The sequence below is a fragment of the Ixodes scapularis genome, unplaced genomic scaffold (assembly GCF_016920785.2).
Source record: "Ixodes scapularis isolate PalLabHiFi unplaced genomic scaffold, ASM1692078v2 PGA_scaffold4__175_contigs__length_147842914, whole genome shotgun sequence".
NCBI lineage: Eukaryota > Metazoa > Arthropoda > Arachnida > Ixodida > Ixodidae > Ixodes > Ixodes scapularis.
This window is the reverse complement of record NW_024609879.1, coordinates 83,078,127-83,100,341: the sequence shown is the minus strand read 5'-3', so window position 1 is coordinate 83,100,341 and position 22,215 is coordinate 83,078,127. Positions and strand designations below refer to the sequence as shown.

General features: G+C 43.7%; 1 pseudogene; it reads left to right on the top strand.

Moving 5' to 3' along the window:
• LOC115313290 overlaps window positions 1-22,215 on the top strand; it is a 152,698-nt pseudogene that overhangs the window by 65,587 nt on the left and 64,896 nt on the right.

Sequence of the window (22,215 nt, the reverse complement as noted above, 5' to 3'; positions counted from 1 at the left end):
TCATTATACTATCAATTTTGTTCTGCCAAATAGTTCCCATACTGTGATACAGTAACGTAACACATCGTATGGTAAAGAGTCGACCAACATCTTTCGAACAGAAAATGGAAGAAATGTTTTTGCAGAATATGACATGCATGATACACTTCGGAGCCTTTTAGCAACATAACTAAGATGCGAGTTCCAGGACATGTCACTATCAAAAAATAACCCCAAGTATTTGGCTGTGTAAACATTATGAATAGGTGAGCGGCTGCAGCTAGCAGACTTTGACGTGTGGAGCACAAATGGAAAATCAAGGCATCTACGTTTGAATAAACTGCAGAAACTCGCAAGTTTTGTTTTTTGAACTTTAATTTTGATACGATTTGTTTGAAACCAGCCCATTATTTTTGTAGCATTAACTTGTAACGTGTTAAGTGAACTGCGCAAATTTATATGTCTGGAAAGTAACAACGTGTCCTCTGCGTATTGAAAGATGTCAGCACCTGACATCGCCTTAGCGAGATCGTTCACATAGAGATTAAACATAAGAGGAGACAAAACAGAATCTTGAGGAACTCCGGCTTTAAGAAATACTTTGGCGCTCCGGGTATTGCAGACAGAAACCCGCTGTGTCCGGTTCGTCAGAAAATCTTGAAGAATATAAAAAAAGGACCTGTAAACCCGTAGTCAAATAATTTGTTGATTAATATTTTGTGACGGATAGAGTCGAACGCCTTAGAAACATCTAAAAAAAGCGCAGGCATGTTTGTTGTTTTCCAAAGTGTCGTGTAACTTATAATAATACCAATAACAACAATAATCATGTTAATAATTATACTAGTAATAATGATAATAATAAAATGTTTTATGCGTCTACAAACAGCACTAAGCCAGAAAACCGGTGCACAACCATCATAATAAACAACACACAGGAACAAGCAGAAAAAAAGAGACATTAAGGTCATAAACATGCATAAACAAGTGGCTGAATCGTTCGTCAAACGGTGTTTATAGCAGAGGAAATATCTATCACCTATCGGCCTAGCTTGTGCACTCGAGTTGCATTTTTGTAATTTAGACGTATGGTACAAAACCAACGGATACGTGTTGTGTATATAGCTTGACATTTAGCTTCAAAGGTTGTCTATTTTGTCATATAATGTCTGAATAATATTACCAGGATAAAAAAATACTTCAACCTCGAATACTACTTGTAATAGTGATATAATACACAATTATTTTATTTCTCGGGGTTTCCCGAATCCTGTTTTAAAAAAGGTTGCAATGAGACGAGTATGTGTTAGGATAAGGATAAAGATAAGGATAACGTTTATTTTCAATCAAAAACCGGCAAATAATCTAGCCCTCTTAAGCGTAGAACACTTGTATGCGGGACATGGCAGTAATTATATTTATCTTGTAGACATAAATAAGCGACATAATACAACATATTAATGAGGAATTCCACTTTATTCCCGAAACAGCCCCTTCCCACGAGTATGTAGTTTATCCGAGGCTTTTTGACGAAAGAGGACTGGACGTCGAGATGATTCTGTACATTCAAGATGACATGATCCTTCGGTTGAAAAAGAATACAGTACTTGCCGAAACGTTCATATTTAGCGAGACTGTTAATGGAACAAGAGAGGACACAATTGTGAGTACATCCTTGCACATGATCATTACGGTAACTATGAATTCATCATTCGAGTGAAAGCTTTGCCTTGTAGAAATTAGGTCCACATATCCGTTATAGATGCATTGGTCGTCATGAAGACGGAGTAGCCTGCTAGCATTCCTTAAAAACAAGAGTAACTTAATAAAAGGAAATAGTGTGCCAGACAGACAGCGATACGAACTGAAGGGCTGTAGCTATATACGGTCAACTGGCATTTTAATCCAGCCACAAGAAAGAGAAGGAGGAAGTGAGAGTGATTAGTGAAGCGGAAGCAAGTAGGCAGGCGAGCTGGTTAAAGGTAGACAGGGTACACCTACACTCAGACTTGTACACGTTACTGAAAAATAGGAACGAATTACATTTACAATTACTCAAGGCTAAATTGTAATTTATTACAATTACAATTACCCTCCCATGAAAGTAACCGACCGTTACCCCAAAAAGTAATCCGTTACTTTCGTGGCGTTACTTTTAACATTATTGTCCTCAAGTAAGAAACAAAGGGAAGAGGGTTATTCAAGTTCTTATTGTTGCAACGTGTTCCATTTAACGACCTTGAGTATTTTGAGCAACAGCTGGCCCCCGAAAGTCTCGTCAGACATTTTGCGTTATTTCTTACTCAATATGTCGACTGCTACGCTGAACACCATTTGAGCTGAGGCACTGGATGGGACTGCCATATTGTTCCTCACGAATGCTTCATGCTCTGCATTGAGCTTTTTCAGCGAAGCAAGGGAAATACTATTTACCTCGAATGTAGAGCAAAGCTTAGTCGTTGCAACCGTTGCCTGCTATGCAAGAGATTTAGTAGATCCTTCCGATACCTTCGATACCCGCGATAACGATATGATGCATACGCAAAGACGGCGGCGAAGTATCGGATATCGTTATCGGAGTCATCGGACCGATCTACTAAAATTTTCCATTGTCTAAATCGCGAAGCTGTGGAAGTCATCAATAGCAAAATATAATTGTAACAGTAAGGTGATAATTAAATAATAAATAATGTTTGGCTCGATATTCTTCTTCCTTTGGTTCTGAACCGCTCAAGCCTCACTTGAGACGTTGGTGAATAAAAGAAAGTTTCCAGTATATAAATATAAGTAATAAAAGAAAAAGAAGGACACTGGTAACAACAATTAATTAGAACGTCGGTTAAAACAAGGAAATGTAAACGGACGTTTGCCGTGTGTACCTTTCTTGGTGCCCTTCAAAAACGCACGGTGCACGAATCGACTGCAGTTTACTCCGGTGTTCTCCAGATAGACGTCCGCTAATGCCACGAGCAGTAAAGGGTAGAAGTAAGCCGCGCTATGGCCCCACTCACGAATTTCACTCTTTCCTCAAGCCCAGAATATCAAGTCTACGTCTGCCATCGTTATGTTTTATTTGTAAAAATATCTGCTTGAGATAAGATGGGCCCTGCTGGGACAAAACAGGAAGAAGAAGAAGGGAAGACTATTAGCATTTTCTAAGGGCTCGCAAAAAGCTCACTCACAAAAAGGGTAGGGTAGACGGAGCGTTGTCTCGTGTTGTGACATTACGAAAAGGGTCGTAGAAGGACATTGTTAATTCTTTTCAGTGCATTTACCGCCTCAAGCTTCTCGAAGAGGCGCACAATCACTTGGTGTCCTCCTCTCCTCGTCTTCGATCGCAAAGAAAAAACAGAGGGACTAAAAAAAAGGGGAAATAACTTGCCCCCTCCGCCCTCCCCCCCTTTTTTTTTGTAGAAATGTTTATTTGGATTTTTTGACATTGTTGTTAAAGTCTAAAAAAATAGATTCAAAAGATTGGTGTTGCAAAAAAAAAAAAAAGAACAAAAAGGCTCTGCGGAATTGAAGTTGCGCTGGTCAATTCGCGTGATAGTGGCACTGCGCTCGACTTTACAAAAAAAAAAAAAAAAAAAAAAACTTTATTTAGAATGGGAGGGGGGGGGTTATGTTCTGACAAAAAAAATGTAACGGATTACAGGGAATCCGTTACGTCAAAAATGTAAGGGAATTACTTTAAAATTGAAAATATGTAATTATTCCGTTGCTAAATTACTGATAAATGTAAGGGATTACAAGTAATTTCGTTACTTGTAACGGATTACGTACAAGTCTGCCTACACTCCGTGTCAGTACATGTGCGCAGATGAAGGCAACGCCAAGCGAAGAGAGAAAGGGCGAGCACTAGGAAGGCGGGACGAGAGAGGAGGGCAATGCAGGTCGAGGGAAGAAGGGAGAGCATTAGGAACATTAGAGAGGAGCTTTTTCTCTTCTTTTTCAACTTTTCTAGTGCTGGCTCCTTCTCCCCTCTCCTCGCGTTGCCTTCGCCTTTACCTCACGCAAGTAGTCACGTGGTGCATAGAGCCTGTGTAAGAAAGAACAAAAATAATCCCGGTTTCGATTGGATAGACGTGTTGTAGAAAAAGCCAAGGAAGGGTAGAATAAAGTGCCAATTATTCTGGTCGTTAGAGAGATACATGCTAAGCATTTGCCATAGGCTTCGATTGAACCATTCGGTAAGAGCGTTTGTGTGCGGGTGATAGGTGGATGTGAGTTGATGAATAACTCTAAAAGCAGCAAGAACCTATTTTACCAGAGCGGAAAGAAACGTGGTTTCATGGTCGTTGAGGAGATAATAATGTCAAAGAAAAACTGTGTTATTTCTTGTGCAGTTGTTAAAATAAAAGGAGCCCTCTCACCACACCTGGTAAGATGGTCTATGGCTACCACGATCCACCGGTGGCCAGCCGAACTCTTCAGTAGTGGTCCGTAAAGGTCGATACCGTCTCGGTCGAAGGGCTTCTCGGGACAAGGCAGGGGCATCAACTGTTCGTCTGATGGGTGTCGCGAGGTTACGCGGTATTGGTAAGGAACGCACGACTGCACATACCTCTCGGTTGTCCGATACATGCCGGGCCAGAAGGGAGGGGGGGGGGGGGGGTGACCGGAGGTGGGCTTAGTTTCTGGAAGTGCCCCAGTGACCCGCTGTAGGATGGTCATAGCAATTCTTGAGAACTTTACCTCCTAACTGTTTCGGCATTATAAGTAGGTGTCGCGCGCCGCCAAGGAGGTAACTGCGTTTGTAAAGGAGACCATTCAGAAGGACGAAGTTACGTACTTTTCGGCAAAACTTGGTGTCTTGAACTGAGCTAGTGAGGTTACGAGTTATCTTAGCACTTCAAGGATCATATATTTTGGGCAGAGGTGAAAGTCATTGGGGTTACGGAACTGACACTAGGCAGATCGTCGTCGATGTACTAAGTGCGGAAACTCAGAGCAAGAGGGCAATGAGACCGTCCGTCGGCATCTAAGTGCTTTCTTCCACTTTTGGAAACGATAGTGAACTGATATTCTAGTAGGCGCAGGATAAATCTACATAGAAGTCCAGCCAAGGTTTTTATTAAGGATAACCAACATAGGGAATGATGGTCCGCGACAATCGCGAACAAAACAATCGTACAAACAGGGTATTAACCGTCTGATGGCCCATACTATTCCCAAGCACTCTTGTTCGGTTACAGCGTAATTTTTATGTTGGTTTAGGGTATGACTGTCGTAAGCGATGACGCGAGGGTCACGGCCGGAGGGATAATTTTGCAGCAGTACAGCACCCAACCCGGTTCTACTGGCATCCGAGTGAAGTTTAGTCGCTGCGTTATCGTCTAAGTGTCTCAGTACAGGTTTAGAAGTCAGCGCGTTTCGAAGGGCGCGGAAGGACAATTGACAATCGGTAGTTCATTTATATGGGACATTGGTGGAGAGAAGATGATGTAATGGCGAAGCAATTTGTGCAAAGTCAAGAATAAAACCACGGAAACTAGAACGTAAACCCCAAAAGCTTTTAGGCTGCTTTGTGCTGTGTTTTCAAGGTGGGGAAGGTGGGGGTGCTGTGTTTTCAAGGGGGAGGGGGTCACGTGACTTCGGGGGGGGGGGGAGGGGGGTCACGTGACCTCCGGGTGGGTCATGTGACTTGGGGAGTCACGTGACCTTGGGTGTCATGTGACCTTTGGGGCTCAGGTGACCTCTGGGGGTCACGTGACCTTGTGGTGACCTTGGTGGGTCGCGTGACCTTGGGGTGATTTTGGGGGGGGGGGAGGGGTTACGTGACCTCGCAGTTACGCCGACGCCGCTCAAGCCGGAAACGGGCGCCTAAGAGCGGCGCTCTAAAATTAATATCATTATCAAGATAACAAAGACATGTACGCCTTTTTAAGCCATGGAGGATAGAGTCGATCGTTCCTTCAAAGGTCGCCAACATATGCTACAGTGGCCAAATGGTATGACGTTAAACTCAAATAGACTGTCGGGTGTCACGAAGGCTATTTTTTGTCAGATTCAAACATTGGGATCTGCTAGTACTCAAACCTTAGGTTAAACGAGGAATAATATTTTACTTCCTGCTCAGTGTCTAGGGCGTCATTAATACGGGGCATTGGATAGTTGTCCCTTCGAGTGATGTTGAGTTTGCGGTAATCTACACAAAAACGAACCGACCCATTTTTTTTTCTAGCTAAAACAACAAATGGAAGGCCAGAAACTGTTCAAGGGACGTATGACATTTCTTTTCACTATCTTTGTTACCTCCGTTTCTAACTTGTGCCTTTCGCCAAGAGCTCTGTGTTAAGGTCGATGCTGTACAGAGGTAGCGTCGCCGGAAGCTATCGTGGGGTATAGTGAGTCTTACCAAAAACGTCAGTGTGTGAGTTGAATGCGTGTGGAATGACACGATAAGATAGAGAACACGTGCTCTTTTATCACCAGAAAGAGCAGGATTGATAGTAGAGCGTAATTCAGTAATCCTGAGCCTCGCTTGTTTTTCAGCAAGATGGTCGAGGGCAGGAACATCCAACTGGTTAAAATCTGTCGAATGAGTGGCAATAATAGAAACCACCATAGACTGCGGAACCACGATTCCCAAATTTGTAACGTTGACCGCTAACACGTCAATACGAAAATGGCCAAGCGTTGCCATACAAGAAGGCACGACAATACCCTTTTTCCAGATAATGTCAGGTCACATATTCTACGAGAGCATCTCCAGTGTAGAGTATTTGGGTCTAATGGGCATAATCACGGACATTCGTTCTTACAGTAGAGCGTCTTTTGTTACAGTGCAACGTTGACTCCAGTGTGTGCTAGTCTATACGCCTCGCAAGTGGGCGCATTTTCGTCTTCTGCGCATGAGAGAGGAAGTAGCGGTGACGTCAGAACGCCGAGCCCTGATTGGCTGTTCGCGACCCCCTATCTCAGCGTCGTCTGCTCCTTTGCAACGTCGACTGCTCGCAACATCGTCTGCGTCTGTTAGACTCTAGCGTCTGTCTTACCTTTCCTGCGACTTTGGGAAGTACAGGTCTTTACGAGCGAGCTCGACTTCGCCTGTCAGAGAGGACAGACGAAATAACTCGAGCGGTACGTTGTTTTTGTCTAGCAACTAGCAGACACTAGAGGCAGCACCAAGGAGGGAAGTCAAAGGACTCACCGGCGAGGTGTCCCGAGGCGCCGAGGTTTGTTTGCTAACAACAGAGAGTGAGCGTGTTAGTGCCCGCAAGTTCCCTCCCAAATACTTTTCCCCTCCTTTCGTGTGCGGCGAGACCCCTCACTCTTTAACGGCGTCGGCGGGTTGGCGCAGTTAACGTCGTCTGCTTTACGCCTGCTAGTCAAAGCGTTGGCTGCTTTACCTTTCCTGCGTCTGTCGGAGATTCACCGCTTTTTCACCGGCGAGAGTCACCGTTGCCTCGGGAAACAGGGAGATAACAAGAGGAAGAAATGGACGTCTTAATCTAAAATTGAGGTCAGCGATCAAAGTATAATACCGGAAGGGTTCACAAGGGTCGCGCGGGCATATTCCATTCAGCACGCCAGCCGGCCGTGGGCAGACGGTCGCCGAGTCGCGGAGTGCCTGCTAGGCCTAACTGCTGAGCTCGCTTCGTCGGTTTTGGAGGAATCATGGCCGTTGGAGCTTTTCCCGGGTGTTTGTGGATTCAGCGTTCTTGTTCGTCGTGGTCCGTTTCAAGTACTTTTTACTTTTTCTTGCTGCTTGAAGTCGGGACGCGTGAGAAGCGCACGTAGAAAAGTAAACGTCCGTGGGTCGTCGCGACCGCGACGCTGTCGGCCATGCTGATTCGATCGTAAGAAGTGCGTAAGACAGCTTCGGAGCTGTCGTAGTATTTCGTCGTAACCTGCGCGAAACTTAAGAAAATTTTGTTTCGTGAATACCAATTTGTTCTTAAGTTTTGTCTTACGCACATTTTTGGCATAAGATCGTTTCGTGAATCTGGCCTCTGCACTTCCAAAAGTCGCAGGAAAGGTAAGACAGACGCAGACGACGTGCGAGCAGACGACGTTGCAAAGGAGCAGACGACGCTCAGATAGGGGGTCGCGATCAGCCAATCAGGGCTCGGCGTTCTGACGTCACCGCTACCCCCTGCGCAAGAAGCAGACGAACTTGCCCTCCGCATAAACTCAGTTTATAAAGACAACGCGGGCGTGGCACCGTCCATAAAAGAATTGCTTGCAGCAAGAAAATCTCGGCTCAAAAAGAAATCACGTCTGCCTGAAGGCAATATAATAAATTGAACGTTATGGTACTTGCCCTGAATACTGATGCGAGCTGTGCACATTACTGAAGGAGAAATTATTCGTCCCGATGCACTTTTCAAGTGAATGTCAGTATATGATGTGGACACTTTCTTGAGTCCGCCGCAAATATTTTGCTCCCTGATTGAGACTGCGGCTCCCTCGTCAGATAACTCCATTAGAGGAAGCTCCTCTACTTCAATATCGATTACATTTTGCGGTGGTGCAGGAAAACCTAAAACGATAAAAGCAGTCGCAGTTGTGCATTCGGGAACAGCGCTTACCAGTTTCCCTAGAACATAGGTGACAGAGATCTCCCTCGGGGAGGTGGTGATCTACGACTAGTGGGTTTTGTCGTGTTCGACTGTGGGCGTTCTTCAAATTCCGGGGACGGTGAGCGGAGCTCTGGACGTAAATAAAAAACTGTGGCGAGAACCCCAGTGTGAAGAGGTGAAGCGATCGCTGGGTGCTTCCTCTTGGCGGCGCCGACGGCACTTCCCCTGGACGTGCCAGGGGACGCCGTAGTAGTAGCAAACTGAACTGCTATTGACGACAGCGGCCAGTACATGATGGCCCCATTCTGGTATGAATTGACGGGGGGTCGGAGAAAATGTTGCATGGACCTGATTGTGCCAAGATGACTGCACAGGTGTACGTATGGCGACCTCGACGTACGTTGGTTGAGGTGGTGGCAGAGGCTGCATTGCTACCACGACTTCTGCTTAATTATCTGAGTCAGGAGGACTCAGTAGGTTCAGCTTGACAGGACGCCGTAATGGTCGCGATTTCTTTGCGCACAATTTCGCGGATGAGATTTCTAAGGCTCTCTGCGTTGGTCGACGTTAACGCTGCGACGGTATGAGCTTATTTTGGTTGTGACCTTGAAAAAAAAGGATGTAACGCGACGAGTCTTCGCCTCTTGAATACGAAGACACTCTTCCGAGAATTGTGTAAATGTGTTTGGTTTGATGATGAGAAGAGCAGAAAGGTCTCCGAAGAGGGTTGTGTTTGGCGTTCGTATTGATAGATGGTGCTACCTCCTTATCGCGATGGCTCGCGACAAGTGCGGTTCATTTTAATGAACATATTCTCTTTGAAATATACCTTCAGTTAAAATAGATTCGGACAATAGAAGCAAACGAAAGCAGAAAAGAAACGCCTCTGCACAACGAAGGTACTTTTGATGCCTATGGATTTCATCTGCTTGTCGTCTGCTTTCTTTTGCTGGTCGGCTGCACCTTCGGACGCTGCTCCCGACGCCATCTATCAGTACGAACGCCAAACACACCCCGCTACTGAACTTGCTCGGCGGCGTTACCACCCGCCGTAGACCCGGGCAGGTTTCTTGGCCCTATTTTTAACAGAAAGAGAACTACGCCTTGTAATTTTACAAGAACGACCTCTGAAATACACCTTTGGCAAGAAGTTTAGATTGCTACGTGCAGGCGGCTATTTTTACCGTCCCTTTTAGATCGAGCCTGGTGACTCAGGTCCCAATATATCTATCTATATAAACATATTTTGGAGCGTTGTCTACCCCTCGTGCAGTGTTTCGCGTTGGAACAGAAGACGCCTGCGATTGATATTGCAACACCTTTGGCCCGCGAGTAGACAAATGAGGCTGGCCTTTCTATCTGCCAACGAATCACTGCAATCAGAGCTTGAAACTCAGGACTTCCTCGAGTGCTCTAATCTCCTCTTCTCTCTCTGTCTTTCACCCTATTCGCAACTTTCACGACCTATGGGGGCGCACTGTAGCCTATCGAAACGGCTGTCATTTGGATGAACGTCCTAGAGCATCGGTGGGCCGTTGGGCCTGCGACGCGTAAGGAATTCTAGTATTGCTCTCGACGCGCTGTATTAGAGCCTTACTTTATTTTTCACGTCGGGAAGGTGTAAGAAAGCACATTTATTGTGAAGCCAATCATCCTGCAGGAGCTAGCGAGCACGCTTCTTACACCGCGGTACCACTATCGCTGAACGTTGCAAATATTCGAAAGGCGAAAACGACGAAAGTTAGGGGTAGTGTACATTGTTCCATGTGCCTCTTCACTGCTGTTCAATTTTAATTTCCTCTTAATATATCCGCATGATCATCCTCACAGTTCTTGCTCACCTCTATACATTTGAGATAGAAGACGAACGTGTCAGTTTGTTTTATACATTGTTTCTTCTTAACAGATGGACGGAAAGAAGATTGAAGCAAACTTGTATCACGACAGAATTCGAATGGCGTCAGTCAACGTAGAAGTTAAGAACGGCATTGCTGAAGTGGTAAGTAGCCTTCGCCACTCCCCTCGCATAATGTTTAGAGGTGAGCGAGAAGAAGTAAGGTGCTCTCCATCGGTAAAATACGGCTGAAATTGTCATCTTGGTGAGTGTTTCAAGCCAAAACCTCGTAGCAAAAAAAAACAACAGCAACAACAACAAAAATACTGTAGGAGCCAGGGAGGGAGTCCCTCTCGCAGAAAGCGGGAGCTCATTGCACAAAGATCTGACAGTGTGCTCTGTCACTTCAAAACAAAGACGTGGCCAGTCCTAGCCAGAGCACCAAGCGATTCGGATGTTCGTTTTTCCCTTCGTCGTCTTCTCTAGCGGCCTCAACCATCATGAACCAGGGCAACCCTCACACCTGCGGTGGCGCACCTCCTCAGTCCTTTGACGTTACCCTCGCAGACATCCACTAGCGTTTTCCGCCTTTCTGGCCGAATAACCACCGCCTTTTGTTCACGCACGTTGAGGCGTAGTTGCATAATTAAGGCCTGTCCAAACAGGACACTTCAAAAATCCTGAGACGACACAACTCCCACCTAAGTAGGGCCGCGATTCGGTTGCGTCCTTTTCTTTTAGGGGCGAAGCTCCTTAGGGGCTAGCCATGTCCGTATGTCCGTACGGGGTCCATATCACAAGAGCGAATGACATTTTAGCGAACTGCGACATTTGAGCGAATGGTCGTTTTAGCGAATAACGGGGGCGCGCGTTAACCCATCCGTCGCGCTGCGCTTTACGCCGCTTCGCGGCGGCAGTCTACGGCAACTCATTACAAAAATGTGAGCTCACTTGGCCCACCCGAAAACGCCGCTTCGCGGCGTCCGACTATTCGCTAAAGTGTCGTTCGATGAAACGTGGGCGTTCGCTAAAACGTCATTCGATCAAGTGAGTGCCTCCCGTCCGTACGCCGTCCGGCGTGCCCCTGTTTGTGAGTTCACGAGCAGGAGCTCACGAGCTCCTGCTCGTGAGTTCAACAGCGAGAGCAAGAAAAAAAAATTAAAAAAAAACGTCCGGCGTGCCCCTGCTCGTGAGCTCACGAGCAGGAGCCCACGAGCTCCTGCTCGTGAGTTAAGCAAGGAGAACAAGAAAAAAAAAATAAAAGATGAAAAAAAAAAGAAAAAGAAGAAAAAGTGAAAGCCGCTTACAACTCCCTGTAACGCCGAATTAGAGCGCAGCTCTTGAGGAGGAGGAGGGAAGGGCACTGGAGGGATCGGTCAAGTGACCTCGGGTGGCGGGGGAGGGGTCGCGTGACCTGGGGGTCACGTGACGATGACGATGACGTCATCAGTGACCATGCGGATACCGATGACGCCATCAGTGACGTCACTGATGACGTCATCAGTGACGATGACGATGATGATGCGGATGCCAGTGACGTCATCAGTTGCGTCACTAAGGACATCATCAGTGATGATGGCGATGACGATGCGGATGCTGGTGACGTCATGAGTGGCGTCACTGATGACGTCATCAGTGGCGATGACGATGACTATGCGGCAGTTGCTGAGCCCCAAAACCTCTGACTCACATGGCCGTATCCTGCTGGAGTTCTTCAAAAGCTCTCACAAGGAATGCGGTTGGTTTCGAAAGCTGCTGATTACATGCTATTACATCGTCTTGCCGTGCTGGAATACCGAACCGCCGAATAATTGTCACCATGTATTACTGCTCTGGCGCCCTACGAGTCCATTCCCCCCTCGCAAGCAGCAATCACAGAGATTAAGGCAAGCATGGAGCACCTTTCCCGCGCCGTTGCCGTTCATCATTTGCGACGCTCCTCATGGTCAGGCAACATGCATAGCTCTTGATGTTGATTAAATTAAAGTTACCGGGAGCTGGAGGATAGATAGCAACGATGATAATCCTTGGAGATGGGGAACAAGGAGGACAGAGGACAATCACAAACCTTCAAATACAACGATATAATTAGCGCGCGAGTGAAAAAAAATCAAGACTTTTATAACTCTCTGAAATGCCGATTTAGAGTGCAGATTTTAAGGAGGAGGAGGGGAGGGTACAGAGAGGAGGGTAGGCCCCTATTCCTCCTCCGTAGTCTCTCCTCTTCCCCTTCTCCTCTCATCCTTCGGCCCCTCCCTTCCCTCACTCATCCATCTCCTCTCCTTCCCCTCCTCCCCTCCTCCTCCCCCTCTCCCTCTTCTATCCTCTTGCTTCTCTCATTCCGCTCTCCTTCTCCTTTTCCCTCCCTCCCTCCACCTCGTGGCGTCACTCATGAACGCCTCATGAAGGCCGTGACCTTCGTCGTGACCTTCACGAGTAATCTTCGTGACGTCACTCGTGATGTCACTCGTAACCCTCGTGACCATTCTGACGTCACTTGCGACCCTCGCGACTGCATTTGTGACCCTCGCGCCGTCGCTTGTGACCCTTGTGACGTCACTCGTGAGCCTCGTGACGTCACGCGTGGCGTACTAACGTATTTCATCATGGGAAACGTCCCATGATGCAACTCGCGGGTTACGAGTGACGACAGTGGTAACCCTCGTGACCCTTGTGATGTCATTGGGGACCCTCGTGACGTCACTCATGCCCGCGCGTTGCATATGGGACGTTTCCCATAATGACATCACTCGTGCCGTCGAGAGGTCACTCGTAACTCTTGTGACCCTCGTGACGTCACGCGTGACCCTCGTGACGTCACGCGTGACCCTCGTGACGTCACACGGGGCGTCACGTGTGACGCTATTATGGGAAATAGCCGATAATGCTACGCGCGGTAACGGCGACACAGACGGCGACGGCGACGACACTGAAGTCGGAAGCGGGCGCTTATGAGCTGCGCTCTAAAAAAGAATTGGCAGCGATCTTTCCCTTTAAGAACCCATGTTACCAGAAATGCAGCTGGTGTCTAAGAAGTAATCGTTTTAATTCGATTATATGCCTTTATAGTCTTTTGTTGCATAGGTCACGTCACGTCATGTCACGTCACGTCAAATTTTCCTGCTTCATTTAACGGGGAAACAACATTGGTGTATAGTTCACTTGACGTCACGTTTAGTAACATCAATTTTCCCGCCAAATTTAGTGGAGAAAATGAACTGGTGTTTAGGTCACGTCACGTCAGGTCACGTGACATCAGTTTTACCTTCATAATTAGCGGAGAAACTGAATTGGTGCATACGCAAAGTCACGTAAACTCTTCAGCCAAATTTAGCTGACACATTTAGTTGGTATCTAGGTTCCGTGACATCAGGTAACGCATCAAATTTTCGCACTAATTTTAATGGGGAAACTGAATTGGTGTACAGGTCATGTGACGCCAATTTTTCAGTTAAATTTAACGGGAAACTAAATTGGTCTGTAGGTCCCATAAGACAGGTTCTGTGAAATAAAATTGCCCGCTAAATTTAGCGGGGAAACTGAATTCGGGTGTATATCACGTGACATCAATTTGCCTGCTAAATTTAGGGGAAAATGAACGGACGGAAGGATGGACAAAATTTCCGGATTGGTGACTAGCTTTAAGAAGCATTTCATTCTTCGAGAATCCGCCCGTACCTGGTATCGAACCGGGAACATTTTAATTTCCATTGGAGCGCTGTACAAACTGAGCTAACCAGCACGTATACGTCTGTAGAGCAAACGGGTTTTAACAGCTGCCATTATTCTAACACCAACAAGGGTGAACGGCCTGCATGTAAGGGTTATGATATTAATGTATTTATTGCAAAGCCGCTGTATAAAGCAATTACTTCAAAGTTGCAACATTATGCAATTACCGCAAAGTTGCAAAATAATGCAATTAATGGAAAGTTGCAATTATCAAAGGCGGGTAATAGAAAGTAATTCCCCAACATCTACAAGGTGCTTTTTAGAGTGGCTTTTTGGTGTTTATTTCTAGTCAATATGTGCTTTACAACTTTTTTTATCGCTAATTCAAAACATGTGTTCGCACACCGACAAATAAATACCAAATTTAGGCATTTATATTGAGCAATTTTTATATTAAGTTCGCAGAATGCTACTTTTTATGTATCAAAACCAAGATGTCATCCTAAAGAAGTCATTTTGGCGTAGTCGAAATTAAAAACTATAACGTGGCAAACATTTTCAGGTACTACATTAGCTTCTGTCGGGGCAACTTTGACCGGTAATTCAGAACGGACGTTGACGATAACACTACCCTGATGCTAAAGACCACGGCCGAACGACTTTTCTACAAAGTTTGGTGTGCATAAATTATCGTATTTTTTTTCCAGCGTTGTATCTACTATCGTCGTAGTGAATAAGCTCTAGGCGACAAAACAAAATTACCGTAGAGACTTTTTAGATCGTTTTACCCAATCCGAAATCAGGAAACGATTTATACTCACTCGTAGATTTTTCTGTGTTTATTCATCAGAGAACTCAGCGAATGCATTTTCGTGTTTATTTATTTCTTAAATATCAGCGTATTTCAGTCACATTTTCCGGGTGGACGCTTAAAACGGTGATTATCAGAGAAAAAATGATTTTAATGGAAAACGAAGAGTTGGTTTCAGTGGGGGATGGTTTTGATATAAAGAGTTCTAGCTGGAGGGGCGAAAATTTTCATGGATGGTGGCGTTTGAAATTTTATCTAATTTTGTTTATTTTTACAGAAGTAAATGCTTACCGGGGTTTTTCGGTTTAAATATTTTGTATTCTTCTCACCGACGAATACTTATCAGTGTTTTTCGATTACAGCCAGAAATTGTACGGTCAAGCTATACTCTTTAATGTTGAGATTAGAAGCCACAGCAGTTTATTTTCTTTCAGCCGTTTACTCATTGTACTACATTTGGTTGCAGAAAGGAATCCTAAGTGACCGATTGAGAATCACACCTCTGCACATCAGAGCTCGCTCAGAACACGGGCTGATTCCGCATAAAATATATGAGGTTGATCACCGGGCCAACGATAGCAATACATTCAAAGGTTATGGTAATATTTGTACTCTACGATGTTATAGTGGTGTAGAAAACAAAAGTTTTGAAGAAATAATTGTGAAATATAAAATCTTATATTCGCCCGTTGAGCGAGTGAAGTATTTTTCATAACTGGCGTCGCACCTCGAACACTGCTTTGATCATAAAATCCGCTTCTACTCTGCTTTAAAGAATGGCATTTGAAAAATGTTTGGAGGCAAAATCATTCATTTTTCGCATAAAGGAAGCACTGTTAACTCACAGAAATTTTTATTGTCTGATACACTTCAGTATATGTCAAATACAGCCATATTATTGGAACGATGAAACATTTTTCAAGCGCGTCAACGCGTTTTAAGGTGCCTACCCCATCTAGGGCTCCTCCTTCCGCCTTCTAAATGTTTTATATTGCGTAGAAATTGAGAGATACCTATCTGCACAATGTAATATTGATATACACATAGCACTTTTTCATAGTTTTCGTAAATACGTTGCTCCGAATCTTTGCAAATATTGAGAAAGCAAAGCCCGTATGTGGTACGGACATTGTGGGCTATATGGAAGGTATGAAAATCGCACAAGTGAGAGCGGTCTTGGGATTAATCTTTACAAAATTCACGAGCCATTCCACTTTGTGAAGGTGGATGACCAGCAAAGCTGTTTAGCACACGACACAAACGTAACACATCATTTAGCGTATGCTCCATTAAATTTAGCGTGGTATCTCCGTCTTTTTGACGGGCTCTCCGCCCCGCGACGTTCGTCGTCTTCTCAGGTTTGCCGCATGCGCTTGGCGTTTGGTGCACGACCTTCATCGGTGGTGCTTGCCACCCGCCGCCGCCGCTCAGATTGTCGGTGCCATTCCCGTTGTTGCTTTTCGTAGGTGCGTTGCTTTTCGGGAGTCCAGAGTATACACTGCCCTCCCGTTACGACGAGAAAAGTGAAATAGACCTATAGCTAAATTACCCAAGCATCAAGGAGAACGCAGGGGATGGTGTTTCACGCGCCGTACGTGCCGGCGTCTACAGCAGTAACTGTTCTAAAGCGAAGCCTAAAACAAAGGACATCTTGCACACGCGTTCGTCAACGCTTTATTTTGGTTATTTACTTCGAATCTTTTATACGGGGAAGGTGTGCGCGGGCAGCGCGTGCGGCGGTGCAAGCGTAAAGTTTTTGGTCACGCTAACGAAAAATCCACAAACCCTAGTCATAAACAGCTTCACTGTAAAATTCTGTAATTCTGTACTGTAATTTCTGTAATGCGAAACTAGAGCGGAGCTATCGAGAAGTAGGCGGGGAGGATACGGAGGGGAAGGTATGTCCTCTTCCTCCTCCTCCTCCTCTCCTCCTCTCCTCCTCCTCCTCCTCAAGAGCTGTGCTCTAGTTTCGCCGAAGGCGACGCCGTTGGCGTCGGCGTCTTCGCGCGCGTTGCAATATGGCACGTTTTTTGCTAAAGTTAGCGGGGAAACGTTTGCACTAAATTTCGTGGAAAAATATTTCTGGTAAACTCAGCTGTACGTTTTTCCGCTAAGGGTGGAGTCAAAAATGATCCCGCTAAGTTTAATAGAAAATTTTTTTCGGTAAATTTAGCCAAGAAATTTTCGTTTAATTTAGCGGGAATTTTAGAAAAATTTCCCGCCAAACGGGAGCAGAGCAGGGAAGGAGGAGGGGAGGGTACGGAGAGGGAGCAGGGATATACCCTATTCTCCGTACCCTTCCCTCCTCCTACTCAAGAGTGGGGCTCTAATTCGACATTACAGAAAATTGTACACTTCTTTAATTTTTTTTTTATTTATATATCTTACTTTACCTGCAGCGCCCAGGGGGCATTATAGAAAGACATTTGCGAATGTACATAGACAGCTGTACAAAAATATACATAAATATATACAAAGGAATACAAACAAAATATATTCAAAAGACTATACACACTTTTACAAGCATTACTGAACTTGGCAACCAAGCAAAAATACAAGAAAATGCATTATTCACCTTCGTTAAACACAAAGAAATCTAGTATACAAAGGCTTCGAAATAATATAATGAAACGCCAGTTCCATTGTTCAGCTCTACGTGTTAAGGGAGATTATACATCAAGACATCAATTTTGCCGTCGTGTTCTTTCAATAAGCAAAAGTGGAGTGTCATTTGCAAAATAAAATATGCCGATTACAAATACATCACTTTGTTCTACTCGAGCTTATGTTATGCATTAGGTTTAACTGAAGACATTGTATACAAAAATATAGCTGCATAGATTGAAGATAATTTTTAATGGCACTTCTCACTTCTAAGAAACTTGACTCGCGGTTTTGCTTGAACTCTGCGAATGTGATCGACACGCACGTAATAAAAATAATTTAAACTTGGACGAAAATATTAAAACAATGGACAAACATCGCTATAATAAAGAATTCCTTTTTTACACTTAGGGATAAGTTTAATATATATAAAAATATTTTTATCTTTGGATGTCATAATCTAAATGCGAAGCTTTCAGTAAAGGTATTCAGTGAACAATACGCCAGCATACGGAACTTCGGCTGCAGAGGGCGCTGATTCAGTATTTACAGTGTTAGTGCAAAAGAATGACAATTGTATTTTGAAAGCGTAAGTGGTGGAACTTCCTAACGTCCAAAGTCATTGCCCAAGTATTACACCAGGTAAGATTAGGATTGAAGTCATCTTGTAGAAAGTAGAGTTTGAAAGGACGTAAATATTGTTGAAAACCACGCAGTCATCCACGTAAAGTTGGATTTAAGACAGCAAATTATTTGGAAGATCAATATTAAAAGTAAGAACGACAGGGGTCCCAGAACGCGTGAAGTGTCGTCAAATGTTTCTTGTTTCTTTTCATAACCACAACGGATTGTTTTTGATTGGTTAAATATTCCTCCAACCAGTGAAATAGTGTTTCTCAAAGCGTGAGTGAAATCGTTCCTGGAAAAGGTACTCATCGCACAAAAAAAAAAGGTTTATATCGTATTGTTCTCTACCAAGGGGCTTATTTGAGAAATTAAATGACGGTCGGCTGAATTAGTGTATTATTTACTTTTGAGCTATTGATTTGTTCAATCAGTAAGTCGCATGGTTTCATTTGAGACTTATTTGGCATAGTTAAGAACCACTAAATCACTTAGCTTTAGAAATAGATAAGGCATGTATAGCTTTCTATGGCGTTCAGAAAAAAGATCAATTTGGACGTGCTTCTAGGTTTCGGCGTCACTCCTGCCCCCGTGGCCGATCGCGCCGATACCACCTTGCCTCTCTCGTAGGAGAGAAAGAAGAGTTGTGCACATGCGTTATCACAAGTCCGGCCACTGGGGCAGGACTTGGGACTCAGAGAGGCGCTCAGATAGAAAACAAACGTAGAAACACATCCGAATTTCGTTTTTTTTCTCTCAGAACGTCGTAAACGTTATAGGTGCCTTAGCTTTTCAAAAAAGTAATATATTCAGTGGTTTTAGGTGATGCCCAGCAAGTATCTAATGCAAACCATGCCCTTAAAACTAATTAAAAAAATATTACTCCAAAGTTATTAAAATAAATTTATAAGAACGTCACTACTTTTCCAAACTGGGACCTTTAGCGAAAAACAATAGATCAACTATTTTTTTTTGTACGATGCGGACTGCTAACAGGAACGATTTGGCTCAGGTCCTAAGAAACACCCTCTATAGTTTCCGGAACGTTATGCATTCATGATTTGTGTAAAATAAACCGTTGCGGTACCATATCAAAATCTTTCAGAAAAAAAAAACACTATCATCTTGGTATTCATGCCGAAAAGGAGACAACGTCATCATAAATGTCAATGAGTTGGGAATCACAAGCTGATTTTTCCTAAAGCCGCGCTGATAATTTCTGAAAAAGTTATACAAGTTGCGATGGTTCATTGAACTGTTATAAATTTTGCGCTCCAAGAGCTTTGAATACGCACTAAATGGGGGTTTGTGATCTGAGCTTTTTAACTGTATTTTTTAAACTCACTGTTATAACGTTTGCAGTTTTTCACTCACTAAGGTTTTTGCCGCAGCATAACAGTTTCTCAAACGGCACATAAAGAAAAACAAAGTGCCGCAACACTTTTTCACAAAGCGATTGGAAATATAGATACTATTATATCCCACTTTAGAACGACTGTACTCCGACATATTTTCGATATCTTTGCCCGCTATTTTTTTTCAGCATCCAGTTTCCAAACCTATAACTGACTTTCGCCGTAGTAGCGCTGCTACCAGCTTACACATAACCCCATGGTGATAGGGGCGGATGAGGCATTAAGTCTGGGACCGCTCTCGTCCGGTGCGACGACCAAGCAATCGCCGCATCTTCCCTTCTGCCCACCATAGGAAAAACAAGCCGTCCACCTTCCGCTTGCAACTGTTGTTCTTCTCAATAGAGCAACTTTTAATGGTTGAACCAACTGTAGCGTGTCGGTGACCTTGTTGATACTCTGTTTTTTGTTCCAGCAAGCCTTCGAATTTCGAGGATGATATAAAGTGCTCAATCGAGTTGAGTGTCATGCCATTCCTCAACTTGGGCTATACCTTAGCTCCCACAGCTTTTCTTGTTACAGCTGATCCAAAGAAAAATAACGGCCAAAGTGTTTTTCAAACGGAGCTAAGAATTGTGGTCGATTCTTATCACTATTCCCACTTCAGCAACAAAGACGAAATAATTGTGTATTTAGCAACATGTATACAGTTGGTAAGATTTTTTAAGAGCTTTATTACTATTTTTTTCCATACCTCAAAACGGTTAATTGGATAAAAATTAGTTCCATACTATAACCTAGAAGTTCGACTTTGCTTTCATTCTGGACCTGTGAGTCAAACTTTTAAGTGATATTCTACACAAATTCGCTGGTTCAAAATGCGTGAAAAAAGATACATTTTACGTTTCTGTGCTTTGCCCAAACAGATAACTACTCTCAGCCAAAATTTGAACTTATCTGACCACGTTTCTATTGAAACCCAAAACAATATGTTTGAGATTAGGCGCCAAGCCCCGAATGTTAAAAATACAATTCTGAAACTGAAAATACACAAACGTCAGACAATTATCTAGCGGTGTACTTCCTAAATAATGTATTTAGCATTATTAGTAGGAGAGGCGAATATGTATCTAAAAAGTATTGTTCTACCTTGATTGAAAATACACCTTTTGGAGAGGAGCAAGTTTAGAATTAAAGTAGGGCGGCTTACGTTTTTAAATTCGTGCTGGTATTTCGCGAATTATCATTTCTTTATTAGTTAACTTTAGTAAAACAAAAAACGCACCAAATAATGTTCTTTATTTTGTAAATATTTATTTTCACTTTTCTCACATCTTTTTTTTTAACTTTGCAGGTAAACAGTCGCTATGAAGACACGACAGAACCAATGGTTCAATTTCTACTGACCAAAGTTGAAATAGACGTGCGTGTTCGCCCTACTGTATATATGATCTTCTCACTTACTGAAGGCATTGTAATACTATCTTTAATTAACATTTGTTTGCAGCAGGGTGTGGTTCGCCACATTATTTATGGAAGGGACGTGGACTGTCCAAGCTGCAGTGAAAAACTTTACGCTGAAGCAGTTTTTACGCTAGAAGAAACTAAACAGATTTATGGACACAGCAAAGAGCAGGATATTAGTGTTCTTGTCACATCGTAAGTGCACGCTATTGGTACCTGAGTCTCCCGTAGCCTAGCACCCTGAACTAAAACCGGTGAGGAAAAAAAACAACGTACTTTTAGGATTGTTGTTTAAGTGGTAATATAAAAATCAACAGTGAGTCCCTGCCCACGACACGGAGTTTATTACATGCGCACCACTGATGCTTCCACGAGTGCTGGAATAATGCCACCAGGGATGGGCAAAATACATTGGAAATATGTATCGAAATACGAATACAAAATACTTCGTCAAAAATGTATTTAATTACAAATCTAATTACATTTCCAAAAAAACAACTACAACACTTAAGCACAAGATACAAATAAACCAAATGTATTTGGTTTCCTCCAAATACTTTACCAAATACATTACTCAAAATTTGCGTCAGCGACTTCAGGGCACCTGCAGCGGGTTTCTGGGTATCTCATTTTAATTTTGCATTGCACACTCGGGAGTTAGTGTGCGAGACCCTAGTGACGTAATAGAAACATAATCACAAAGAAATGTAATCAGCTTGGACGTAATAAGTGAAGAAAGTACAAATCTTCAACCAGCTTTTTTGTCGATTACATTTTGGTATAGACCAACAAAGAACCGAGACGACCAAGACGCGGAGCACTAGGTAGAGAATTTTTTATTGTTGCAACTCGCACCAGCTACGAAAATTTGGACGACCCGCGCTTTAAAATGTCCCAGGCAAAAAATATGGATGAAAATCAGGCTGGAAAGCATCACAAGTTGTCACAGGCACTTATTTAGCCCGCATGCCTGTGAACGTCGACTTCGTCACTATTCTTGCCCTGGACTAGCACCGTAATCACAAAGTCACTAAACGCTTGTGCTTGATCGAGAGACACTGCATTCGGTGCAGAACGTAGTTTTCTTTCTGCTCTGGACAGTGACAACAAATTTGAGGGATGAATTTTCGCCCAGAAAATTGTATTTAATTACATTTGTATTTGAAATACCCACTTTTAAGTATTTAAATACACAGGTCAAATACATTACCCAATTGGTAATTAAATACAAATGCAAAATACATAAAGTATTTAAAATAGGTATTTCAAATACTTGTATTTGAAATACTGCCCATCCGTAAATGCCACTCACTAGTCATCACCTGTTTCTCCGGTCCCTCTGCGCGCACC